Below are 24,493 nucleotides of genomic sequence, written 5' to 3' on the forward strand. Positions count from 1 at the left end.
GATGACAGATTCTACAAAGCACGTACATTTGAAAAACTAGAGTGATGCATGATCCCTTCAAAGCTTTTTTCCCCCAGAAACTTGAGTTTTCTTTGACTGACCTCCTTTTCTCACCGAACTAAAGTATAGGTTGAGCTCCCCCGCAATCTGAAATACTCCATACTCTGAAGCTTCCTGAGTGCCAACATGATGCCACATGGGAAATTTCCCCCTGACTAGCCTCATATGTCAGGTGACAGTCAGCACATGGCTACACTGAAGCAGCCTTCACTGGGCAGCTATCTGGCAGAGCAGTCAGGTCACTGCTTGGGTGCCAGCGTCTCACACCCGAGTGCCTGCCTGGAGTGCTGGCGCCTTTTCTCAGATTCAGCTTCCTGCTAAGGAGCACCCCAGGAAGCAGCAGATGATGGTTGGAAACTTGCTTGGTTTCCTGCCACCCCCACGGGAGACCTGGACTGCCTTCCACACTCTGGGCTTTGGCCTGGTCCAGCCCTGACTGTTTTGTACATTTTGTGAGGTGGACAGAAAATCTCTGTGTGTGTGTCTGTCTACATTTCAAATAAATCTGCCTTTTTCCGTCTTTCTCTGTGTCCCTCTGCTTTTTGAAAAAAATAAACTTCTCTAAAAAGTAAAATAACCTTCAGGCTCTGTGTATAAGGTTTATATGGAACAAGTTTACATTTAGACTTGAGTCCCAGCCCCAGGGCACCCTCCTTCTATACATGTAAATGCTATGAAATGAGAGAAAAATCCCAAATCCATTTTTTAAAAGATTTATTTATTTTTATTACAAAGTCAGATATGCAGAGAGGAGGAGAGACAGAGAGGAAGATCTTCCGTCCGATGATTCACTCCCCAAGTGAGTGCAACGGCCGGTGCTGCGCCAATCCAAAGCCGGGAACCAGGAACCTCTTCCAAGTCTCCCACGTGGGTGCAGGATCCCAAAGCTTTGGCCCGTCCTTGCTGCTTTTCCCAGGCCACAAGCAGGGAGCTGGATGGGAAATGGAGCTGCCGGGATTAGAACCGGTGCCCATATGGGATCCCGGCGCATTCTAGGCGAGGACTGTAGCCGCTAGGCCACCCTGCCGGGGTCCCAAATCCATTTTTGATAAGGAATAGTCCGCCTATATAGCTTATATTTTAATCTAATTAATCACTTACGTGTGTTAGACTGTGAAGAAACTACTTGTTTATTCAAAAGGCAGAGTGATTATGTATATGTATATATATTATGTGTATATATATACATAGAAAGAGAGAGAGAGAGATCTTCCATCTGCTGGTTCCTCCTCAGATGCCCACAGCAGCCAGGGTTGTGCCAGACTGCAGCCAGGAGCTTCATCCTGATCTTCAGTGTTGATGTAGGGACCCAGCACCTGGGCTGTCCTCCACTGCTCTCCCAGGCGCGTTAGCAAGGAGCTGGGTCAGAGCTAGAGCAGCTGGGACTACACTGGCATGCAGGCGCTAGCTTAACCCATTGCCAAAAGGCTGGCCCCTGTTGTTAGGCGTACAGACTTTAACTGAAATTTAAATATAGTTTATACTTACTAGAGAGTGTCAAAGTGAAAACTGCTATGGAAAGTGCTGTTGGCCGAGAGTCAGTTGAAACATGAAATTGAAATATGCTTTATGATAGACAAATGTTTGGTTTCTGTGCTAGTGGAGGATTTTTCTCTTACACCTCTTTAAATCTTGGGTATTTATACTTAACGTTTACATTCATAATGTGAGTTTTATAAGAAAATTAAGTTATGTTAACAACCAACCTCCTTCCCTGTCTCCATCCTTCCATCTAAACATTGAATGGGTTTTTTTCTTTGTTGTGTACAGAGCATAGGAATTTGATATACTCAGTAACATTTGACAAAATAATTTTGTGAGTGAAGTTAGTTTGTTTCTGAAAAAAATAAAATCCCGATAAGATGGGAGTGAGAAATTTGGGAAAGTAAAATTAGCTAACCAATTATGTAGATATATTTTTAAAGGATTATTTGTTTTATTCTGAACATAAAAGCAGTGAGATTTTTTCGCTATCAAGTTCTGGTATGACATACCTGAGGCCTTTTAGGATCTTTTCTGCGTGGATAGATGCTGATATCATGACACTGGTTGTATTTTTTTTTAAGACTTATTTATTTTTATTGCAAAGTCAGATATACAGAGAGGAGAGACAGAGAGAAAGATATTCCATCTGCTGATTCACTCCCTAAGTGGCCACAACAACTGAAACTGAGCTGATCTGAAGCCAGGAGCCAGGATCCAGAAGCTTCTACCCAGGTCTCCCAAGTGGGTGCAGGGTCCCAATGCATTGGGCCATCCTTGACTGCTTTCCCAGGCCACAAGCAGGGAGCTGGATGGGAAGTGGGGCTGCTGGAATTAGAACTGGCGCCCATATGGGATCCCGGCGTGTTCAAGGTGAGGACTTTAGCTGCTAGGCCATCACACCTGGTCCAATATTTTACTTTTAAAGACTTATTTTACTTGAAATTCAAATTTTTGGAATTGGAGAGAAGAGAGAGATCTTCTCTCCAATAGATCACTCCCCACATGGCCACAGTGACCAGAGTTGAGTCCGTCTGAAGCCAGGAAGCCGGAATTTCTTCCAGGTTTCTTATGTGGATGCAAGGGCCCATGGCCTTGAGCCATCCTTCACTGTTTTGTCAGGCCTTAAGTAGGGAGCTGGATCGGAAGTGGACCAACCTGAACTCAAAGTAAGATGCTGGCGCCACAGATGGAAGGTTAGTATACTAGTTCACATTGCAGCTAAGTTGCAGAAGTGCATGTTTTATTTTTGTTCTGCTTTGTTTTAAGATTTTTTGTGTTTTTGGGCCCAATGCCTAGCCTGGTGGCTAACTAAAGTCCTCACCTTACATATGCCAGGATTCCGTATGGGCACCAGTTTTTGTCCTGGGTTAGGGTTAAATCTTTTTAAAGATATATATATTTTAATTTATTGGAAAGGCAGATTTACAGAGAAAAAGACAGAAAAGTTCTCTATCCACTAGTGAACCTCCAAATGGCCACAATAGCCTGAACTGATCAGGAGTCAAGAGCTTGTTCCAGGTCTCCCACGCGGGTATAGAATCCTTAGGCTTTGGGCCATCCTCCACTGCTTCCCCAAGCAGGCCACAAGCAGGGAGTTGGGTGGGAAGTGAGCAGCTGGGACACAAACTGGTGTCATAGGATGCTGGCACTTGAAGGTGGCGGATTCGGCAGTTGAGCTGTGGTGCTGGCCTTGTGGAAGTGCTTTTCTTAGCAACAGTTCATGCAGGCATGGCTTACAAGTATTTTTTCTTTCATTACACATAGTAATAAAGACACGTATTGAGGAGTTGAGATTTACTAACGCTAGTAAATAAAGCTATTGCTTCTTCAAGGGCATTGTTAACATTGACTTTAATTTTGTGCTGTAATTATGTAGCAGTGAGGAATATAACAGATTAGTTACAGCTTTGTGTTGCTGCCTTAAGTTTTGTTAAAATGCCAGCAGATGCATCGATTGAGTCAACACAATGAAAAGGGTGTTCATATGTAGTCGGTTTTAGCTCTTGGATTCCTAAAAGGATCTCTGGCATCCCCAGGAACTCAGTGTCCTAATATTCAGAGTCCTTGCTGTGGAAATCGAGGACAAAAGTCATGTCTTAGCCCTGGAAACTGTACCAGGCAGGCCTTCCATTAAAACAGTCTCGGACATTCAGCAGAAATATATCCTGGAGGAGTTGTTTCTCCTAAGTTGACCATGACCTACCTAAGGGAACTTGGTGAAGCCCATGAGAGGAGAGTTCTGGGGTGGGGGAGGGAGTGTCCTAAACTCGTCAGGTAGTCAGGTACTTGAGAGTCAGAATTCAGGAGCATTCGGTCCTGCAAGCTGAGGCCTGAGCATCGTGTTTCTAGCCTTAAGGAAGAGGGTAGCTGTGCTGCACATGGGGGTGGCGCAGCTCTCACTCAGTCGCCTTTCTCCAGTCTCCACGGGTGGGCCCACGTGTCTGACACACACTCGTCCTGGGCTTCTCTTCTCCATCCCCCTGCAGCTCTTCTTGTCTCCTGTGTTGTACCTTGTTTATTAAACCACATGTCAGGCAGGAGAGGACGGCCCAAAGCCTTGGGACCCTGCACCCGCGTGGGAGACCTGGAAGAGGTTCCTGGTTCCGGCATCGGATTGGCGCGTACCGGCCCGTTGCGGCTCACTTGGGGAGTGAAACATCGGATGGAAGATCTTCCTGTCTATCTCTCCTCCTCTCTGTATATCTGGCTTTCCAATAATAATAATAATAAATCTTTAAAACACATGTCTTCCTCTTAATTGCCGGAAGCCTCTTTTTTTTTTTTTTTTTTTTTAATTTCTATTGGAAAGTCAGATATACAGAGAAGAGGAGAGACAGAGAGGAAGATCTTCCGTCCAATGATTCACTCTCCAAGTGAGCACAGCAACCGGTGCTGCGCTGATCCGAAGCCAGGATCCAGGACCTTCTTCCCTCCAGGTCTCCCATGAGGGTGCAGGGTCCCTTCCCAAGCTTTGGGCCATCCTCGACTGCTTTCCCAGGCCACAGGCAGGGAGCTGTGCCATGTCTTCTCATCCCCGTTTGGACATGGGAGCTGAGGAATGCTGGGTATTCCTCAGGGTACTGCCCTGCATGTTGATAATATCCATGTTGACTAGGTCTGTTCCGGTTTTGTTCCTGCATCCCCATCATTAATTGCTGTTTGTGTCCACCAGTCCACTGTTTAACTCCTTCCAGAAAACCTCAAATGTTGTAGATGATGTGAGGCAGACATGGAAAAGCAAGAAGTGGAAAAGGTGAGGACAGAGGAAGCAAAGAGGGCTTACCCTGATTCCTCTTTTCCAACTTGAAAGATTATTTAGTTATTTGAAAAGTACAGTGACAGAGGTCTTGTAGCTCCTGGTCCGCTCCACAAGTGGCCACAGCAACCTGGACTGCACCAGGCAGAAGCTAGGAGCCCACAGCTCCATCTGGGACCTTCATGTGTGCCAGGGACTCCAGGTACTTACACCATCACTTCTTGATACCCAGACACATTAGCAGGGAGCTAGACTGCAAGTAAAGTCACTGACGTTTAAACCAGAATCTTCAATATGGTATGTGGACCCAATCAGCTGAGCCACATGACCATCCCCTCTTTTTATTTTAGATCCTCTTTGTTTCATCTTAATTTTTTTTTAAGAGTTATTTTTTATTAGAAAGTTAGATTTACAGAGAGAAGGAGAAACAGAGAGGAAGATATTCCCTGTGCTGGTTCACTCCCGAGGTAGCTGCAGCGACTGGAACCAAGCAGATCCGAAGCCAGAAGTCAGGAGCTTCTTCTGAGTCTCCCGCATGGGTACAGGGTCCCAAGGCATGGGGCCATCCTCCATCGCTTTCCCAGGCCACAAGCAGGGAGTTGGAAGGGAAGTCGAGCAGCCAGGCTACGAACCGGCGCCCATATGGGATCCCAAAACCTACAAGGCAAGGACTTTAACCACTGGTCTACTGCACTGGACCTTCATCTTAATTTCAAAAAGACCAGGATAAAAAATGATGGAAGTAGGGTCTGGCTCAATAGCCTGCTTTTACCTGCTATTTACCTGCTATAGATTCTCTGAAGTGAATACGTAGCAAGTACCCTGGTACTTGAGACGTAGTAGAGAGGTTGGGACTCTCAAACCAACATTCTGGATAAGATTCTGGCATCCCAAGCAGCAGCTTAACGTGCTATACTGCAGAACTTGACCCCAATCTCCTTTTAATTAAAATTTGTATTATATAGAATGTGTGAGAAGCCATTTGGTAAGGTAAGGTAGTAAATAGACATTTTTAAACAACCATGTTCTTATTCTATATCTGAATTTATAAAGTTTTTTTTTTAAAGATTTATTTACTTTTATTGTGAAGTCAGATATACAGAGAGGAGGAGAGACAGAGAGGAAGATCTTCTGTCCGTTGATTCACCCCCCAAATGGCCGCAATGACTGGAGCTCAGCTGATCTGAATCCAGGATCCAGGAACCTCTTCTGGGTCTCCCACATGGGTACAGGATCCCAAGGCTTTGGGCCGGCCTTGACCCCTTTCCCAGGCCACAAGCAGGGAGCTGGATGGGAAGCAGGACTGCGAAGATTAGGACCAGTGCCCATATGGGATCTCCTGGTGTTGCAAGGCGAGGACTTTAGCTGCTAGGCTACCATGCCAGGCCTCATTAGTTATGTTTTATTTTTTTTTTAAAGATTTATTTATTTTTATTGGAAAGTCAGATATACAGAGAGGAGGAGAGACAGAGAGGAAGATCTTCCATCCAATGATTCACTCCCCAAGTGAGCCGCAACGGCCGATACTATGCCGATCCGAAGCCAGGAGCCAGGAGCTTCTTCCGGGTCTCCCACACAGGTGCAGAGTCCCAAGGCTTTGGGCCATCCTCAACTGCTTTCCCAGGCCACAAGCAGGGAGCTGGATGGGAAGTGGAGCTGCTGGGATTAGAACCGCCACCCATATGGGATCCCGGGGCGTTCAAGGCGAGGACTTTAGCTACTAGGCCACGCCACCGGGCCCTAGTTATGTTTCAAAGAGTATACTTTGCTGTTAAGAATATTCTTAAGGAGACACAGTACATTTTACTTCCAAGTTCATGGAAAAAAATTTTTTTGTGATGCTGTGTGTTACTACTTGAAGCTCAAAATATGCCAGCTATGTGGTCCCTCCCTCCTTTCCTCCTCATTAAGAATGAAAGACAAAAAATGAGCTTAATTAGTTTTGCAGTCCTTATTATGTAGGAGATAAATTCCTCTGGAATTAAGTGATGCCAGAAATATTAATCCCATTTTGTCCCTGTGTTATAGGTTACAAGTCTTTTTTTTTTCTTTTAAGATTTATGGGTTAATTTGTTTGTTTGAACAGCAGAGTGTTTTAGAGAAAGGGAGGGACAGAGAGAGAGAACAAGCTAGGTCGAGCTAAAAGCCAGGAACTCTATCCTGTTCTGTCACGTGGGTGGCTAGGACCTGAGTAGCTGGGCCATCAAGAGCAGACTTCCAAGGCACATGCGCAGAAAGATGGGTCAGAAATGCAACAGCCAGGACGAAAATAGTCACTGTGTGAGATACTGATGCCAGTGTTAAAAATGGCACCACGGTGCAAACCCTGGTTAGAAATTTAACGTAACGTATTATATTGTATAGTAGATACTTTCATCTTTTTTCCTGATGAAAGTGTACAGTGGAAGTAAGGTCCTTCTGTTACATGTCTGCCCTGCAGTAAGGACATAGTACATAGTGTATCTTTCCCCCCCCGCTGCTTTTGATTTCTCTGCTGCAGATGAAATTAGCAATCCCAACGGAGACGGAGGGGACAGACACCAGTTTCTGTGAGCTGGTTCTGTAGACTCATGTCATGTGATTATTTCTTGTAACAACAGGAAAGAGCTGGGGCGGGGGGGCAGGGCAGGTCTGGAGACGTAGCAGTGGTGCTGCCACCAGTGTGGCCATGCCTGGGGTCCTGGGTTCCTGTCGCCACTGCCATCAGTGCGGACTGCCTTTTACGCATGGAAAGTCAGAGCAGTGTGAGGGATTTGCTGTACGTGTGCACTGTGTGTCATGTACTCTGTGAATGCAATAATATGTAATTATGTAAATGTTTTCTCCCAGTCGGTGTTTGTGTTTTACTAGCGGAAAGTTTTAATTAATGAGATACAATTTAATAAATTTTTCCTCTTGTTATTTCTACTTTTATGTTCTAAGAAATTATTTAACCCAATAGAACAAAGAGAAGATTTTTAAAAATTTATTGATAGGGGCCCAGCGCAATAGCCTAGTGGTTAAATCCTTGTATTGCTACTGTCAGGATCCCATATGGGTACTGATTTGTGTCCCAGCTTCACCATTTCCCATCCAGCTCCCTGCTTGTGACCTGGGAAAACAGTAGATAATGGCCCAAAGCCTTGGGACCCTGCACCCGTGTGAGAGACTGGGAAGAAGCTCCTGGCTCCCACCTGTAGACCAGCCCAGCTCTGGGCATTTCAGCTGTTGGGAAGTGAATCAGCAGCTGGAAGATTCTCTTTCCTTCTTGCCGTAACTCTCTTTTTCAAATAAAAATAAACAAGCAAATAAAAATAAACACAATATAAATTTTTTTCCAATATTACCATCCTTTTAATTTTGAGTTATTTTAACTCCTCCCATTTTCAAAGTTCAATAAATTTTTCTAATTTTATTTCTTTTTATTATTATCATTTTATGATACAGTTTCATAGGCCCTGGGATTTCCCTTACCCCCTCCCCAATTCCCTCTCCCCTCCCTGAGTTCCCCTATATCATTACTATGGTATAGTTCTTCATACACAGTCATATGTCCATCATTGCAGGCATGGACAATGGCAGAGAGTTCAGCATCCTATTGTCAAGATATAGTAAACAGTTTCATTGGGAGTTCATCTTTAATTTGGAAGTAGAAAAGCGTATTGCATTGTATCCTCATATCTAGATATGATAATCTCCATTAACAGTTACTATACATCCCCTTAAATGAAAAAGCCACAATACAAAATCAACAACTGGAAGAAAAATAGAAATTTACAATGACATGAAGTTAAATAACATGCTGCTAGATAGGATACTCTCCATTACACAGTTACTGTACATCCTCTTAAATGAAGAGCCAGAAAACAAAATCAACAACAGGAAGAAAATAAAAAGAAATTAACAATACCATGAAGTTAAATAACATGAATAAATAACATGTCGCTGAAGAAATGAAAAAGAAAATCAAGAACCTTCTTGAAGAAAATGATGCTACTGTATGATCTATGAGTCATTGAAGAAATTAATCAGAAGAGGTGAAATTAAAAAACAATCAAAATCCATGAGATATAGTTTCCGCTGATTTTTGTTGGTGAAGTGTGTCTCCTCCAAATAATAAACAGATGGGTTTTGTTTTTTAATCCAGTCTACTAATCTATGACGTTTGATTGAGCTTAAGCCATTTACATTCAGGGTTAATATGAATGGGTGGTACTTTGGTCCTGTCATTTTAGGAATGGGTTGTTCATTGGTTTAGTCTTCTGTTGTCATTTTACTGGGATGTTCTTCCCATTTGCCTTTGGTTTTGTTAGGTGCTATTCCTCTTCTCTGTGAAGAGAACATCTCGAAGTATCATTTGTAGGGCAGGTTTGGAAGAGGCAAATTCTTTTAACTTTTCTTTACTATGGAAGAATTTTATTTCATTTTCAAAGACAAATGAAAGCTTTGCTGGATATGTTATCCTAGACCGACAATTTTTTTTTTATTTTTTTTATTTTTTTTGCTTTTAGAATCTGGAATATGTCACTCCGTTCTCTTCTTGCCTGTAGAGTTTCCTGTGAGAGGTCTCCTGTGAGTTTAATTGGCATTCCTTTATGTGTCAATTGATTTTTTTTCACGTGCACATTTAAGGATCTTTTCCTTATGTTCAATTGAAGAGAGCTTGATCATGTGTCGTGGTGAAGATCGCTTTTGATCAAGCCTGTTGGGAGTTCTGTGCCCCTCCTGGATCTTGTTTCCCAGTTTTTTCTCCAGATTAGGGAAATTTTCCTTTATTATTTCATTAAATACATTTGCAAATTCAGCTTCTCTTTCTGCACCTTCCAGGACTCCCATAACTCTTATATTTGTCCTCTTAATAGTGTCTTTGAATTCTTGAGTACTTTTTTTGACCTGATCCAACTCTGCCTCCAGCTTTTTGTTTGCTTCCCCTTGGTGACAGAAAATATCTTCCAATTCTGAGATTCTTTCTTCCTTCATCCTATTTTGGAAACTCTCCACTATACTGTTAATTTGCTCTACTGTGTTCTTAATTTCTGATATACCAGCCTTGATTTGCTTTATTGCTTCCTCAAATTCTTTGAACTCTTGTATGTGCTTCTCATTTTTAATCAGAAGCTTTACAATGAATCTTATGGATTCTGTGTCCCCCATTTTCTCCATGTCTTCCTCAGTTAACTCTGAGGTTGGCAAAGGGTTTTGCTCCTTTGCAGGGGAGTTTTCAGTAATATCATTGTGCCTTTGTCTCTTCTTTTGCTCTTGGTCATTGTACTTCTGGTTATCAGATTCTTCTCCTTGGGGCAGGTTTCTAAGCTGTCACCCACAGGTCTACAATTTGATTTTACTTATTGCAGTTGGTACATGGCTCTTTGTTTGCAGTCAGTTGTACCATTCCCTCCAGCGAGTTCCAGGTCTGGGTTCTTATGTCAGATTTCCACCATGGTCTCCGTAGTCCCAGCTCCTGGCTCACCAATCTCCACCTCCTGTGATACAGTGCTGAGGCTGCACCGTTGTCTCTGCAACCTTTCTCCCACTTCTGGTTGTTGCAGGTCCCAGGATTAGGGAGACATCAGGTGTCCTATATAGTTAGGTTGTTGATGGTGCTGATCTTGCTGGAAACTGTTGGACGTTAGCTCTGAGGGCCACACGGACCTATTTTGACCAGTGTGATGCCACAGTAGGTATTATTTTGCTGTGGGACCAGTGCAATGCATTGAGTTCAGGGAGTTCTCGCCAAACTTAGTGCATCTGCAGCTCACTGTTATCCCTGCAGACTTTAACCTACACTCTCACCAGGGAACCAGCCCATGATATATTTACTTTTATTTTTATTTCATTTTTTATTTTGATCACACTAAGTTATAGGAGATCTCAGTTGTGTTTTTGTACCTATTTTCTTCCCTGTTGAACTGTCAGTTTTTTTCCCCCATAAAGTATGTCTGTCACTACAGTGGAAACATCGTGACTGGCTTCCTGTGTCTGTTCTGTCTTCTGTTCACATGGGAAAGATGTCAAGGTTAGCACTCTGACTTAATTCTAAGACAAGACAATTTTTACAAGATTGCAATTTGAAATATGCATGAAGTTTAAAGCACAGGGGCATGCACACATACATACAGTGGCTGAAGTTCCGTTCAAGGAAGATCGATCGCCTGACAGATGTTCCTGTGGCTGCTTCTGAGGATCTCTCATCAGGCCCTCCCTGGTGATGTGGTGGGGGCTGCGGTGGGGTTCCCAGAGAGCTGACACAGATTGCAGTCTAAATGCAGTGTTCGTTTCCTTTAATTCCTTTGTTACTTTTGATCTGTGTAAGCATTTTTGAATTTGATATTTAGATTTCCAATGATGCTTCTACATCTTTTGTTTTCATTGATCTTCCAAGCCAATTTAAATTTTTCATTAATTTATGTATTTTAAAGATCTATTGTATTTTATTTGGTAGGCAGAGTTTCAGAGAAAGAAGCAGAAAAATTTTCCATCTGCTGATACATTCTCCAAATATCTGCAACAGCTGGAATTGGCCTGTCCAAAACCAGAGGCCAGCAGCTTTTCCAGGTCTGCCATAGACTTGCCATCCTCTTCTGTTCCTCCAGGCCTTTAGCAGGGAGCTGGATCACAGTGGACCAGCTGGGGTTCAAACCAGTAAGCATGTGAAATGCCTGAACTGCAGATAAAGGCTTAATGTGCTATACCATTGTTGCAGCCCTATTTGGGGTTTTTTTTGTTGTTGTTGTTTGTTTGTTTGTTGTTTTGAAAGGGAGAAAGTCATCCACAGAGATATTGTCTGTCTGTGAGGTCACTGCCTGAATGCCAGGCCCCAGAATTCAATCCGGGTCTCCCAGGTAGGAGGCCTCCCAAGGTGCACATCAGCAGGGAGCTAGTATTAGAAACATAGCTAGGACTCAAACCAGGCAGTCTAAATGGGTACAGGCATCCCAAGCAACGTCTTCAATGCTGTGCTGAGTGCCTGTCGCCCACTAGTTAGATACTGTTAAAACAAGTGGATCTGGCAGCTTCGTTTGTCTTTACCTTAAAGTCTCTTTCCCTTTCAGTGTAACCAAAGGACGTGGATAGCAAAAGCCCTTTAAGAATTACTTCTTAGATAATAAAAGGAAAAGATAGCAACCTAAGAGACAGAAAGGAAGATCTTCCGTCCAATGATTCACTACCCAAGCGGCCGCAATGGCTGGGGCTGAGCCAATTCGAAGGCAGGAGCCAGGAACTTCCTCCAGGTCTCCCACTCAGGTGCAGGGTCCCAGGCTTTGGGCCGTCCTTGACTGCTTTCCCAGGCCACAAGCAGGGAGCCGGATGGGAAGTGGGGCTGTCATAATTAGAACCGGTGCCCAGATGGAATCCCAGTGCATTCAAGGCGAGGATTTTAGCCGCTAGGCTTCCATGCCAGGCTCAAGAAAGTACATTGTTATATGGGTGAGGAATTTGGCTTAATACTGAGCATGTGTTCATGCTTAGTTCCATGCATAAATTCATGGTTCGTCTATAGTAGATGGCCTAGTGTTAGGTACAGGTAAAGTCAGTTAGCACCCTAACCCTAGCCCAAACTGAATTTTTGAATGATTGATCTATTTGAAAGGCAGCCTGACAGAGACAGGTCAGGAAACACAGAAATCTTCCAAAAGCTGATTCACTCCTCAAATGTCAGCAGCTAGGAGTGTGTTGCTTCAAAGCCTGGAGTGGGGAGCTCCAGCTGGTTCTCTCCCACTGGTGGCAGGAGCCCCAAATCCTTGGGCCATTTTCAGCTCCTTTCCTAAATGCATTAATGTGGAACTGGATCAGAAGCAGCAGCTGCAACTGAAAATGGCATTCCAGAATGGGATACTGACATAACATACATTGGCCGAACCACTACACCACAACTCTGGTCCCCCAAACAGTAATTTCATTAATTTATTTAATAAGTTTTTGTTGGCTCACTGCCCTGTCTTACCCAGGAAGGGAAAAAAAAAAAAAGAATAGCTTACAGTTCTAGCACAGAGAGGAGAGTTAAAACTTCTTTTTAAAAAATTATTTATTTTTATTGGAAAGTAAGATTGACAGAGAGGAGGAAAGACAGAGAAAAAGATCTTTCATTCACTGGTTCACTCCTCAAGTAGCTGCAACAGCTGGAGCTGAGCTGATCCAGAGCCAGGAGCTTCTTCCGGATCTTCCACGTGGGGGCAGGGTCCCAAGGCTTTGGGCCAGCCTTGACTCCTTTCCCAGGCCACAAGCAGGGAGCTGGATGGGAAGTGGAGCAGCCGGAATATGAGCTAGCACCCATATGGGATCCTGAGGCATGCAAGGTGAGGACTTAGCCACTAGGCTCATGCACCAAGCCTGAGATTTAAAACATAATGAAAAAAAAAAAAAACATAATGAGAAGCAGAACAAAGTGTTTTTATATAGACTTTTTAAAATTATGTTATTGGAGGGGAGGGCAATGCGATGGAAGGCTAATCCTCTACCTGCAGTGCTGACATCCCATATCAGCCCTGAGTCAAGTCCCTGCTGTCCCAGTTCTGATCCAGCTCCCTGCTTATGACCTGGGAAAGCAACTAAAACTGGCCCAGGTCTTTGGGCCCCTGCATCTGTGGGGGACTTGGAAGAAGCTCTTGGCCCCTGGCTTCAGATTGGCTCAATTCTGGCCGTTGGAAGCATTGGAGAGTGAACCATTGGATCGAAGAGTTCTGTGTCTGTCTCCCCCTTTCTCTGTGTGTAGTTCTAACTTTCAAGTACAATAAATCAGATCTTTAGGGTAAAAAGTTACATAATTGGAGCTGATGTTGAGGCTCGGTAGGTAACGCCCTCACCTAAAATGCTGGCATTCCATGTGAGCATTGGTTCAGTTTCCTGGCTGTTCCACTTTCAGTCAGCTCCCTGTGTGGGTGATCGCCCTTGGATCTCTGTCTACTACCTGGTGGGAGTGACTCACAGCTTACCTGCCTGTGACCAGAGGCACAGCTTCCAGCCAGCCGTGTGTTTGGAACGTGACCTGTGCATTCAGAACGTGACCTGTGACATGACTGGAGGGTCAAAAGAATAGAGGTGCCTTCTAGCTGATTACAATGTCCTTGGATGGGAGGCCCATCTAGATCATCTGACCCCTGCCAAGATAACAGTCATGTGCTTCCAGGCCCACTGGCCTGGACCTGCCAGGTGAGCCGCATCCCTGCCGAGGTGCTGTTCTATCGACCACACAGCTGAATCACCCAGTCTGCACCCTGTAAATGTTCCTGGAAAAGCAGGAGAAGTTGGCCCAGGCACTTAAGCACCTGCATCCATGTGGGAGACCTGGATGAAATTCCAGGCTCTTGGCTTGAGGCTGATGAAGCCCCAGCTGTCCCTAACTGTCATGGCCATTTAGGGGAGCAAGTTCTCCTTTCTCTTCCTCCTTTCTCTCTCTTTCTCCCTCTTTGTATAACTCTGCTTTCCAAATAAGTAAATCTTGAAAGAAAGAAGAAAAGAGGTTGTGTTACTGGAATTTCATCCTATGTACCTAAAATAAAATTTGATGAGACTGGCATTGTGGCATAGTGGATCAAGACACTGCTTCCTACACAAGCATCCCATATGGATGCCAGTTTGGGTTGTGGTTGCTCCATTTTTGATTCTGCTCTGAGCCCATGACCTAGGACAACAATGGAATAACATAGGTACCTGGGGCTCTGTATCCATGTAGGAGGCCTGGGAGAAATTCCTGGCCCTTGGCTTCAGCCTGGCCCAGCCCTTGATCCAGCCTTGGCTGTTGTGGCCATTTGGGAAGTAAAACAGTGCACGAAGATTCTCTTTGTCGCTCTCTGTGCGTAACTCTGCCTTTCAAATAAATAAAACAAATCTTTCAAAAAAGCCCTGTTGCTTGGGTATCATATATATTTCCTTGTTTGTGTATCTTGAGCCTTTTAGTGGTGATTTTTTTCAGAAACTTTGTTTCATTGTTCCTATTTTGTATCCAAAAGGATAAAAAAGTTAACATATAACATAGAAAGAAAACTTGAGGCTTCTTATCCAACTTTGAGACTGTAAATAAGTTATGCACGATCATGAAACAGACATGTTCCCTCCTTGGCTGATAACAGTGCCCTGTGGGATGACCTGTAAACCTGTGTGTCAGCAATGTGGGTTTCTCATGAAACCACAGGGGCAGCTAGAGTTACTGTTGCATGTCTTGATTTATCTTAGAGTGCAGACACAGATCCAAATTACTTAGATAGGAATCCTTGTCCTGTCACTTAGTAGCTTGGAAAAGTGTACCCCATATGACTCAGTTGTCTCATCTATAAAATGGAAATTTAAATGGTAGCTTTGGGGCCAGTGTTGTGGCATAATGAGTTAAAACACTAACAGCAGCATCCCATATGAGTGCTGGTTTGAGTCCCAGCTGCTCCGCATCTGATCCAGCCCCTCGCTGATGAACGTGGGAAAGCGGCAGCCAGGCGAGTGCTTGGGCCCCTACATCTGCTTGGGAGATTAGACAAGGCTCCTTTGGCTCTTGGTTTTATCCTGGCCCAGTCCTTGATGGGGCCATCTGGGGAGTGCATGAATGTATAGAAAATCTCTCTCTCCCTCTCTATAACTTTGCCTTTGGAATAAGTAAAAAATAAATATTTTTAATGGCATTTTAAAGATTTGTAAGAACTAGACAGGTAAGGGCCTGCCACAGTGGCCTAGCAGTTAAAGTCCTCGCCTTGAACATGCCAGGATCCCATATGGGCGCCGGTTCTAATCCCAGCAGCCCCACTTCCCATCCAGCTCCCTGCTTGTGGCCTGGGAAAGCAGTTGAGGACAGCCCAAAGCCTTGGGACCCTGCACCTGAGTGGGAGACCTGGAGGCAAGTTCCTGGCTCCTGGCTTTGGATCGGCACAGCACCGGCCGTTGTGTTCACTTGGGGAGTGAATCATTGGATGGAAGATCTTTTTCTCTGTCTCTCCTCCTCTCTGTGTATCTGCCTTTCCAATAAAAATAAATCTTAAAAAAAAGAACTAGACAGGTAAATAGGTAACAGGCAGTAGGCACTTGATGCAGTGTTTAACATACCCATTGGACTCCCCACGTCCTGTATGGAAGTCCTCCCTCCTCTAGGAGTCACCCACCGGAGAGACCTAGATTAAATGCCAGCTGCTGACTTCAGACTTCCCCCACACAGGCAGTTGCAGGTATTTGAGGAATGAGTTAATGAATGGAAGCTCTCTTTGTCTTTCAAGTAAATTATAAATAAGCAGAGTGGAAGCTGGAATCAAGAGAAGCTGGAGACCAGAAATCAGCTTTTAGTGATTGTAACTGATAGTCCTTGTGTTACACTTAGGAACTAGAAAAGCTGGGCCTGTAGCTCAGGGCTTAGAGAAAGCTGAATTATTAAAAAAAAAAAAAAAAAAAAAAACAGTTTTTAATAAATATGAAAGTAATTCTAATTAGAAGAATATGTTGTTTGTTGAGATAAGTTTATGCTAGTAGGTAACTCATAGCTAACATTGTCATCTCAGTCTGAACTCTTTATTTTTGCTTTTGTCACAAAAGTGATCAGTGATTTATTGTATGTACATTATCTACTGGCCCAGCCCATGTCTCAACATGAATACAGTCAGGACTTGAACTGGCAGTCTTACGGAATATTGGTGTTGCAGATAGAGGCTTAGCACACCTGTACCACAATGCTGGCCCCACCCAGCAGATCTCTGTTCTATGTACCTTCCATAGCACATAAATATTTATAAAAATTTGTGTCTTGAAAGGTTTTTATAGTGACTACATTTTTACAGAGCAGCAGCACTATAAGGTTTTTCTTTTTTTTTTTTTAAGATTTATTTTTATTTTATTACAAAGTCAAATATACAGAGAGGAAGATCTTCCATCCAATGATTCACTCCCCAAGTGGCCACAACAGCCGGTGCTGCGCCGATCCGAAGCCGGGAACCAGGAACCCTTCTGGGTCTCCCACGCGGGTGCAGGGTCCCAATGCATTGGGCCGTCCTCGACTGCTTTCCCAGGCCACAAGCAGGGAGCTGGATGGGAAGTGGAGCTGCCGGGATCAGAACTGGCGCCCATATGGGATCCTGGTGCATTCAAGGCAAGGACTTTTAGCCGCTAGACCACGCCACCGGGCCCTATAAGGTTTTTCTGAAAGAACAAATTGTGATTAGGCCACTTAGCAGGTAGAGCAAAGGCACAGTTTGTCCATATTTTTCTCTGATCTCACTATGTTGTTTCCCAGAAGTGTTCATGTTTTGACATTCTGTTACCTATTAATGACGTTTAGAAGCATGAGACATGGTTTTTCTTTGGCTTTGGAAATAATATGCACTCTTTCCTAACCACCCCCTATGCCACATTTCCTATTGTGTGAAAAATTTAGAGTTTAGAGGGAGTGGTGGAAATAGAGATGGGTGCTTCATACATAGAAAACAGCGAATAATATGTCTTTGAGTTACCGGCTGGAGCAGTTTGATAGAAACGCCACTTATACAGTCATCCTTAGTTCCTTTGCAGGAATTAGTGTTGACTCATAGGGCAACCAGGTGTTCATTACTCAGATTTCTTGTCCAGTTGGAAGTGAAGGCTGTATTCTGTGCTTGTACCAGAAGGGGATATTGTTTAAGACTGCCTTGTTAGAAATTTCAGGATTTTTTTTTTACAACTATCATTACACATTTATTACATTCCTGCTGGATATGTGACTGAGTGTTGTGATATTTGTATTTCTTTGTCCTCTCTTGTGAAACTTGAGTGTTAGCTGAGTTAGAAAGGAAGAAGAGTGAGTGATAGTTGTTGGTAGCCATCTCTTTGAGTCATCAGCAGTGAATGCTGCTTTACTGGGAAACATTCAGCACATTTCAAAACCCAATGGGGAGAGCTCCTTGAATTCTGACTGGTTAGTTTCTATTTAACATTGAAACCTCTTGGATCTCTTAATAGACATTAGTTGAGACTTTTGTATCTATCTTGTGATCTTGTGAAACTTTTTAAAAAGCAGTCTTTTGAGCTTCAGTGTATCAACCCATGAAAAAGTACTGTTTTGCACAGGAAAAATTATTTAATGGATGGCCAGTGAGATAGATGGAGGCCAATCTCCAACAGACAACAAGTGGATACCGATTTTAAAAATAGGGGTGGGATATTGGAGGCCAGTTCAATGCTATCTATAGTAGACTAAGCCACCACTGGCGACGCTGTCATCCCATAGTGTTACTAGTTCATATCCTGGCTGCTCCACTTCTGATCAAGCTCCCTGCATATGACCTGGAAAAGCAACAGAAGAAGGCTAAGTCCTTGGCCTTAGGCCCCTTCATCCACTTGGGAGACCTAGAAGAAACTCTTGACTTTGGCTTTGGATTGGCTCAGCTCTGGCCCTTGTGACCATTTGAAGAATGAACGGGCAGATGGAATCTCTCTGTCTCTGCTTCTCCTGGCTCCTGGCTTTGGATCAGCTCAGCTCAGGTCCAGCCATTGTAGCCACTTGGGGAGTGAACCAGTAGATGAAAGATCTCTTTATTTCTCTTTCTCTCTGTATATCTGCCTTTCCAATAAAAATAAAATAAATCTTTTTTTAAAAAACAGTTCTTTGAGACTTATTTTGTTGGAAGGTTTCTGTATGTGCTTTAAAATTTGTTTTGTTAAAAAATTGTTTTGTTACAGCATGTTCAGTAGGATTTTCTGCAGTAATGGAAGTGTTATATATCTGCTTTGCAGCACTGTGGCTACTGAGCATGTGAAATATGCTGGTATAACTGAGAAGTTGAATCAAAAATTATCTTTCATCTTAGTGTGATTTTAAAAGTGATTAAATAATCACTTTTGTGTAGTGACCAGAGGTTTGATCAGTGCGCTTAATAGGCTATAATATAATTAACATCTTATTTTTAGTATGCTCTGAAATGTTAAAGCTAATAAATAGATGTTTATTCTGCCACTGGAAAAGAAAGACTGTAATGTTTAGGAAGGTGACTGAGGAAGTGTCAGTTGAGCAATGTGTTGTTTGTTTCAGTCCCTTATTTATTTGTCATCTTCCCAGGAGAGCTCTTCTGCTTGCTGGACGTGTAATTTAGCACCCTCTCCTTCAGCCCATCCTAGTTTCCTTTTTTCTCTCTAGTACCTTTCTCTAACATACTAGAAGGAGAGCAGGACTATTTTTTCCCTATTATCACAGTAGTGACATTCCTGATGCTTTAGAGGTGTTTTACAAATACTTGTGAGATAAGTAACTAAGGACTGTAATTTCCCAAGAAGAATAATGGTAATTAATTCATTTAGCATTTATTTTGTGTTACATGACAACAAGTGGGTTAAACTAATTATAGTAAGTGCACAATGGGCACTGACTATCTGTAAGAAAATATTTCTTGGAACCATTATTTGAAAAGAACATTGAATTGGAGTCTGGTACAATAGCCTAGTGGCTAAATCTTTGTCTTGTATGCTCCGAGACCCTCTGTGGGCACCAGTTTGTGTCCCGGCTGTTCACCTTCCCATCCAGCTCCCGCTTGTGGCCTGGGAAAGCAGTTCAGGAGGCCCAAAGCCTTGGGACCCTGCACCCACATGGGAGACCCGGAAGAGGCTCCTAGCTCCTGGCTTTGGATTGGCACAACTCCAGCCATTGAGACTGCTTGATGAGTGAATCATCGGATGGAAGATCTTCTTCTCTGTCTCTCTTCCTCTCTATATATCTAACTAGGTACAGGTGCTAAACAGAAGGCATTTGAACTTAATGTGAACTAGCCTGTACCTAATAGTAGTGATTACATGGATGAATATTCATATGACAGATTTCTTCCTTTTTTAGTACTTGCAAAATTGTAAGTTCACAAAAATCCATTATGAGTCTGCCTTTTTCTCCCTACAAATGAGAGAGTTAAACAGCAACTTTTAGGATTGTTTACAGTGGTAAAGTAACTCTTCAACTCTCTGTAACTCTGATTTTTCAAAATAAATGATTTTTTTAAAGATTTATTTATTTATTTTTATTGGAAAGGCAGATATACAGAGAGGAGGAGAGACAGAGAGGAAGATCTTCCATCTGATGGTTCACTCCCCAAGTGGCCACAACGGCTGGGGCAGAGCCAATTCAAAGTCAGGAGCCAGGAGCCCTTCCGGGTCTCCCATGTGGGTGCAGGGTCCCAAGGCTTTGGGCCTCCTGAACTGCTTTTCCAGGCCACAAGCAGGGAGCTGGATGGGAAGTGGAGCAGCCGGGGTTAGAACCAACACCCATATGGGATCCTGGTGTGTTCAAGGGGAGGACTTAAACCACTATGCTATCACGCCAGGCCCAATAAGTGATTTTTTAATATAAGATTGAGTGATTGGGGCTCGGCAGCGTGGTCTAGTGGCTAAGGTCCTCGCCTTGATTCCATATGGCCGCTGGTTCTAATCCCGGCAGCTCCACTTCCTCTCTATCTCTCCTCCTCTCAGTATATCTGACTTTGTAATAAAAATAAAATAAATCTTTAAAAAAAAAAGCTGTATTCCATACCAAAAAAAAAAATTGAGTGATTGCTTTGGAAGGCTAAACAAGAGGGAGAGAGATAGAAAGAGGGAGATACCTTCTGTCCATCGGAACCACTACCCAAATGGCCACAACAGCCAGCGATGGGCCAGGTCGGAGCAGGGAGCTGGGACTCCAGCTGGTTCTCCTGTACGTGGGCCGTCTTCCACTGTGTTCCAAAGTGCAATGCAAAGAGACTGGATCAAAAACTAACTGGGACTCAAACTAGTACTCTGATATGGAATGCCAACAGTGTAAGCAGCAATTTGACCTACTAAACCACAAAACCAGCCCCTAAATTTCATTTCATCCAAGGCATTTTCTCTGATCTTTAAAGACCCACCTAGACATGCTTATCCCTCTAGCATGTGTTTGCATAGAACCCCAGTGTGCATTGTGCTGTTCACTTGAATCACAGTGGCAGCACGGTCCTAGGCACATATTGAGGGTTCAGTAAATCTTTGTTAGAATTCTGGTAGAGTGGCTAAGAAAGGCTCAGAAAACAGAGAAAGCGACATTAGAACCAGATCTTAAAGGATGATGAGTGTCCCCATGCACGTGGGAAAGGAGTTTCAGGCCAAGGAAGTGATTTATCCAAATACATGAGACAGTGACACGCTTGCAGATGACTAGCAAGACTTTCTACTTTGCACATGGAGTTTAGACCAGTTATTAAATATAGAATATTATTTCCCATAACTATCAAAAGCCAGCCAGACTAGGCTAGAGTGGATTGGGGGTGGGGGTGCTACTCTTGCTGATAACTACAAATTCAGAGGTTGAAAATTCACCTTTTACTTGAATATGTGTTTGTGTGATCTGTTAATATCTTCTGTTGCTTACTATTTTCTAGAGGAAAAGAACTGTCTTTTTAACCTTTCAATAAAACATCTTTGAGACATCTGGATCGTAAGAAAGAAATCATTTGCTAAATAAGCTGAGGAAAATGTAATTAAAATAGCTAAGAGCTTATTCTCCTGGGTTATCCAATTTATGTTGGTGCATCAGCATAAAAGCGCATGTAAATTACAGCATTATACTTATGATTGATCTTATAAACTGCTTCATGAAAATATAAAATGTGTAAGCATGTGCTGATATGGGTGAAAATGATGTTTTTACCAATAGAGAACTGTACAGAGAACTGCAGATGTCACTAAAAATTTCATCTCCAGAGGAGTTTTTTACCAAAAAAAAAAAAAAAAAAATACATAGTCTAAAAAAGATGGTGGAGTGTCACCGCCCTGCAGCGACACTAAAATGACGAGGAATTTCAATTTCAAGGGCCTGGTAAAAACACGAACCACCACCGTAACTGGCACACACACACACACACACCCCGAACAAACACATACACAAACGAACAAATGAAAAAAGGGAAGGCAAACGAAAGGGCAAATGAAGGGGCTTTATTGCCGAAAGCGGGCTGCTTATATACTGTTCTCCACCAATCACTTCTGCCCGTGGGTCCACGGGGCACTATCTGATAGGCCAGCAATCGCAGCGAGGGGGAATTAGCCTATTGTTGTGACTTCCTGCCTGCCTACTGGCGGGACAGATCCTGCCTCCTGGCACTCGGCCAGCCGCCATCTTGCCGCCATCTTGCGGCCCCTCATCCGTGTGGGGTCGGCCGCTCCCCACAGAGAAGTCAGGAGATTTTGTAATTGTCTCTATTATTTAGAGTCTTCTCTTTGAGTATTAAATGTGAAGAACAGAATATATCTAAGCAAAGAAAATAAAGTGTTCACACATGGGAAAAAAATCAGGAATGGAACTTACACCTGACTGTACATGAAGTTATATTTGGATCCTCATTTCTTATCCCTATACAAATAAGACAAAGGACTCGGAATTTAAAATCTTATTACCAAAATCCAAAGCTATTGGATTTTGACATTTTTACCTTTGTGAAGTATCAACTGGTAAAAGACGAAACTAAATATATTTTCAAGATTCACAAATGAAAGTACAATGATGATCACATGTCAGCTCAAGGCGGTTATCACCTGTTACTGCACTAAAACACAGTTTGTGGTAAGTTGAAAACATAAGGGGTGGGCATTTAGAGCAGAAGTTCGAAATGCTGCTTGGGAAGCCTGTGTGCTGTGTGAGAGTGCCTGGGCTAGAGTCCTCACTCTGCTCTCTGTCCCAGCTCCCTGCTCATGTGTGTCTGGAAAGCGGCGAGCGATGGCTCAGTTGCTGCAGTTCCGGGCTCCTAATTTCATCCTGGCCCAGCGCCCTCTTTAAGCATTTGAGGTGTGAGGCTGAACACAGGAGATCTCTCTTTGTCTCTCTCTCTCTCTCTGGCTTTACTAGAAGAAGTCTAACACGAACCAAAAAAAAAAAAAAGGAAAAAGAAAAACCAAAAAACAGTGAAAGGCTGCTATGGTCTCATTCTCTTCTGTAACAAAACCCAATGCCTAGCATAAAATAAGACAATTCAAACTATGCTTTGTGGACCCGGTGAGCCACAACGGGCTGGTGCGCGCCAATCAGAAGCCGGGAACCTGGAACCTCTTCCGGGTCTCCCACGCGGGTGCAGGGTCCCATTGCATTGGGCCATCCTCAACTGCTTTCCCAGGCCACAAGCAGGGAGCTGGATGGGAAGTGGAGCTGCCGGGATTAGAACCGTCCCCCATATGGGATCCCGGGGCGTTCAAGGCGAGGACTTTAGCCACTAGGCCACGCCGCCTGGGGTGGGGCTCTAGATTTTGGTCTTGCCCAGCATTGCCTGTTGTAGGCATTTCGGGAATGAATCAACAGGTGAAAGATAAGATCTCTTTCTCTCTGTGTGTATCTATCTATCTTTGAAATAAAGAGGGAAAAGGAAGAAAGGAGAGACATAGGAAAAGGAAAATATTCTTCAGTGTTCTAGTTAGAGGACTTCAAGTACTAAATCTAAGTTGTACCTTGGATTTCTTTGGCTAATATATCCTTTTATACAGCTTGAATGCACTTTCCCTGAATATGAAGAGATTCACAAATTTCAGTTCTGTCTCTCCCATTCCTAAGCAGTGGAGGAAAAGTACTCTGAAAAGAGAGTATCTGGAGTGAACCTTTAGCTTGGCAGTTAAAGCACCTGTATCCCACATCAAAATTCATTGATTCGATTCCTGGCTCCAATTTTTGACTGTAACTTCTTTCTGATGCCAACCATGAGAAAGGGTAGTGACTGAAGTGGTTAGGCTCCTGTTGTCCATCTGGAAGACCTGGGTTGTGTTCCAACTTTTACCTCTGCACAGCAGCACCAACCATTAAGCCACTGAGTGAGACCAAAAAATGGAGTTTTGTATTTGTCTTTAATAAATAGATAAATGAACATTTAAAGGGGGAATCTTATTAGCTGAGCAACAGTAAGAGAACTCTCAGGGCAGGAGGTTGACACAGCAGTTAAGATGCTACTTGGTTTGCCCACAGCCTACGTGACAATGCTGGCTTGGATTCCCACCATCAGCTCCTGACTTCAGCTTCCCACTAAGCAGGTGCTGAGCACAGCAGTGACAAGTCAAGCAATTGGACTCCTACCACCCTGTGGAAAAACTGAACTGAGTTTCGGGCTCTCAGCTTTGGCCACCTGGCCATTATGGGCATTTGGAAAGTGACCCAAACAATGGGTGCTCTCTTATCTCTCTTTCAGTTTAGTTTTTCTTACCCTCAAATAAATAAAGGATGAAAATATGATAGGTGGTTTTAGCAGCTATATCAGGATTCATAAATCTCTTTTGTATGTTCCTGTCTCTGTAAACTAGATTCTAAGGTATTGTTTCTGGGCTCTGTGTGTGTATGTATGTGTGTGGAGGGGGTGGAGGTCACTGTTTAATGTGTCTGGTCGGAATGTACCCAGATCTAAGAGATAATGCTATTTTCTGGACCTTTCCATCTGTGTAGTGGTACTGAACACCAACCTTGTTGTGAATAGACTTCCTTCCTGGTCTGCTCGTTCAGTGCTCACTGTCTGTTCATGGCACAGAAATGTCATCGTCTTCCGTTTCTGACTAATCTCTTTGTAATTACTGAGGGATATTTTTTGTCTTGTTTTTTCTTTTTTTTTTTTTTAAGTGTATTGTCATCTGGTTGCTCCTGACCTACCTTCTCCTTTCTTGATTTGCCTTTTCTACTGTAACAACTATAGAAATTATCGCTTTTTTTTAAGATTTGTTTATTTTATTGCAAAGTGAGATATACAGAGAGGAGGAGAGACAGAGGAAGCTCTTCTGTCTGATAATTTACTACCCAAGTGAGCGCAG

At 43.3% G+C, this 24,493-nt stretch overlaps 1 protein-coding gene across 6 annotated transcripts in view; it reads left to right on the forward strand.

Moving 5' to 3' along the window:
- The window catches only part of PHACTR4 (phosphatase and actin regulator 4), a 115,246-nt gene that overhangs the window by 39,270 nt on the left and 51,483 nt on the right, over window positions 1–24,493 (forward strand). The window lies entirely within an intron of this gene.

The sequence above is a fragment of the Ochotona princeps genome, chromosome 2 (genome assembly GCF_030435755.1).
Source record: "Ochotona princeps isolate mOchPri1 chromosome 2, mOchPri1.hap1, whole genome shotgun sequence".
Taxonomy (NCBI): domain Eukaryota; kingdom Metazoa; phylum Chordata; class Mammalia; order Lagomorpha; family Ochotonidae; genus Ochotona; species Ochotona princeps.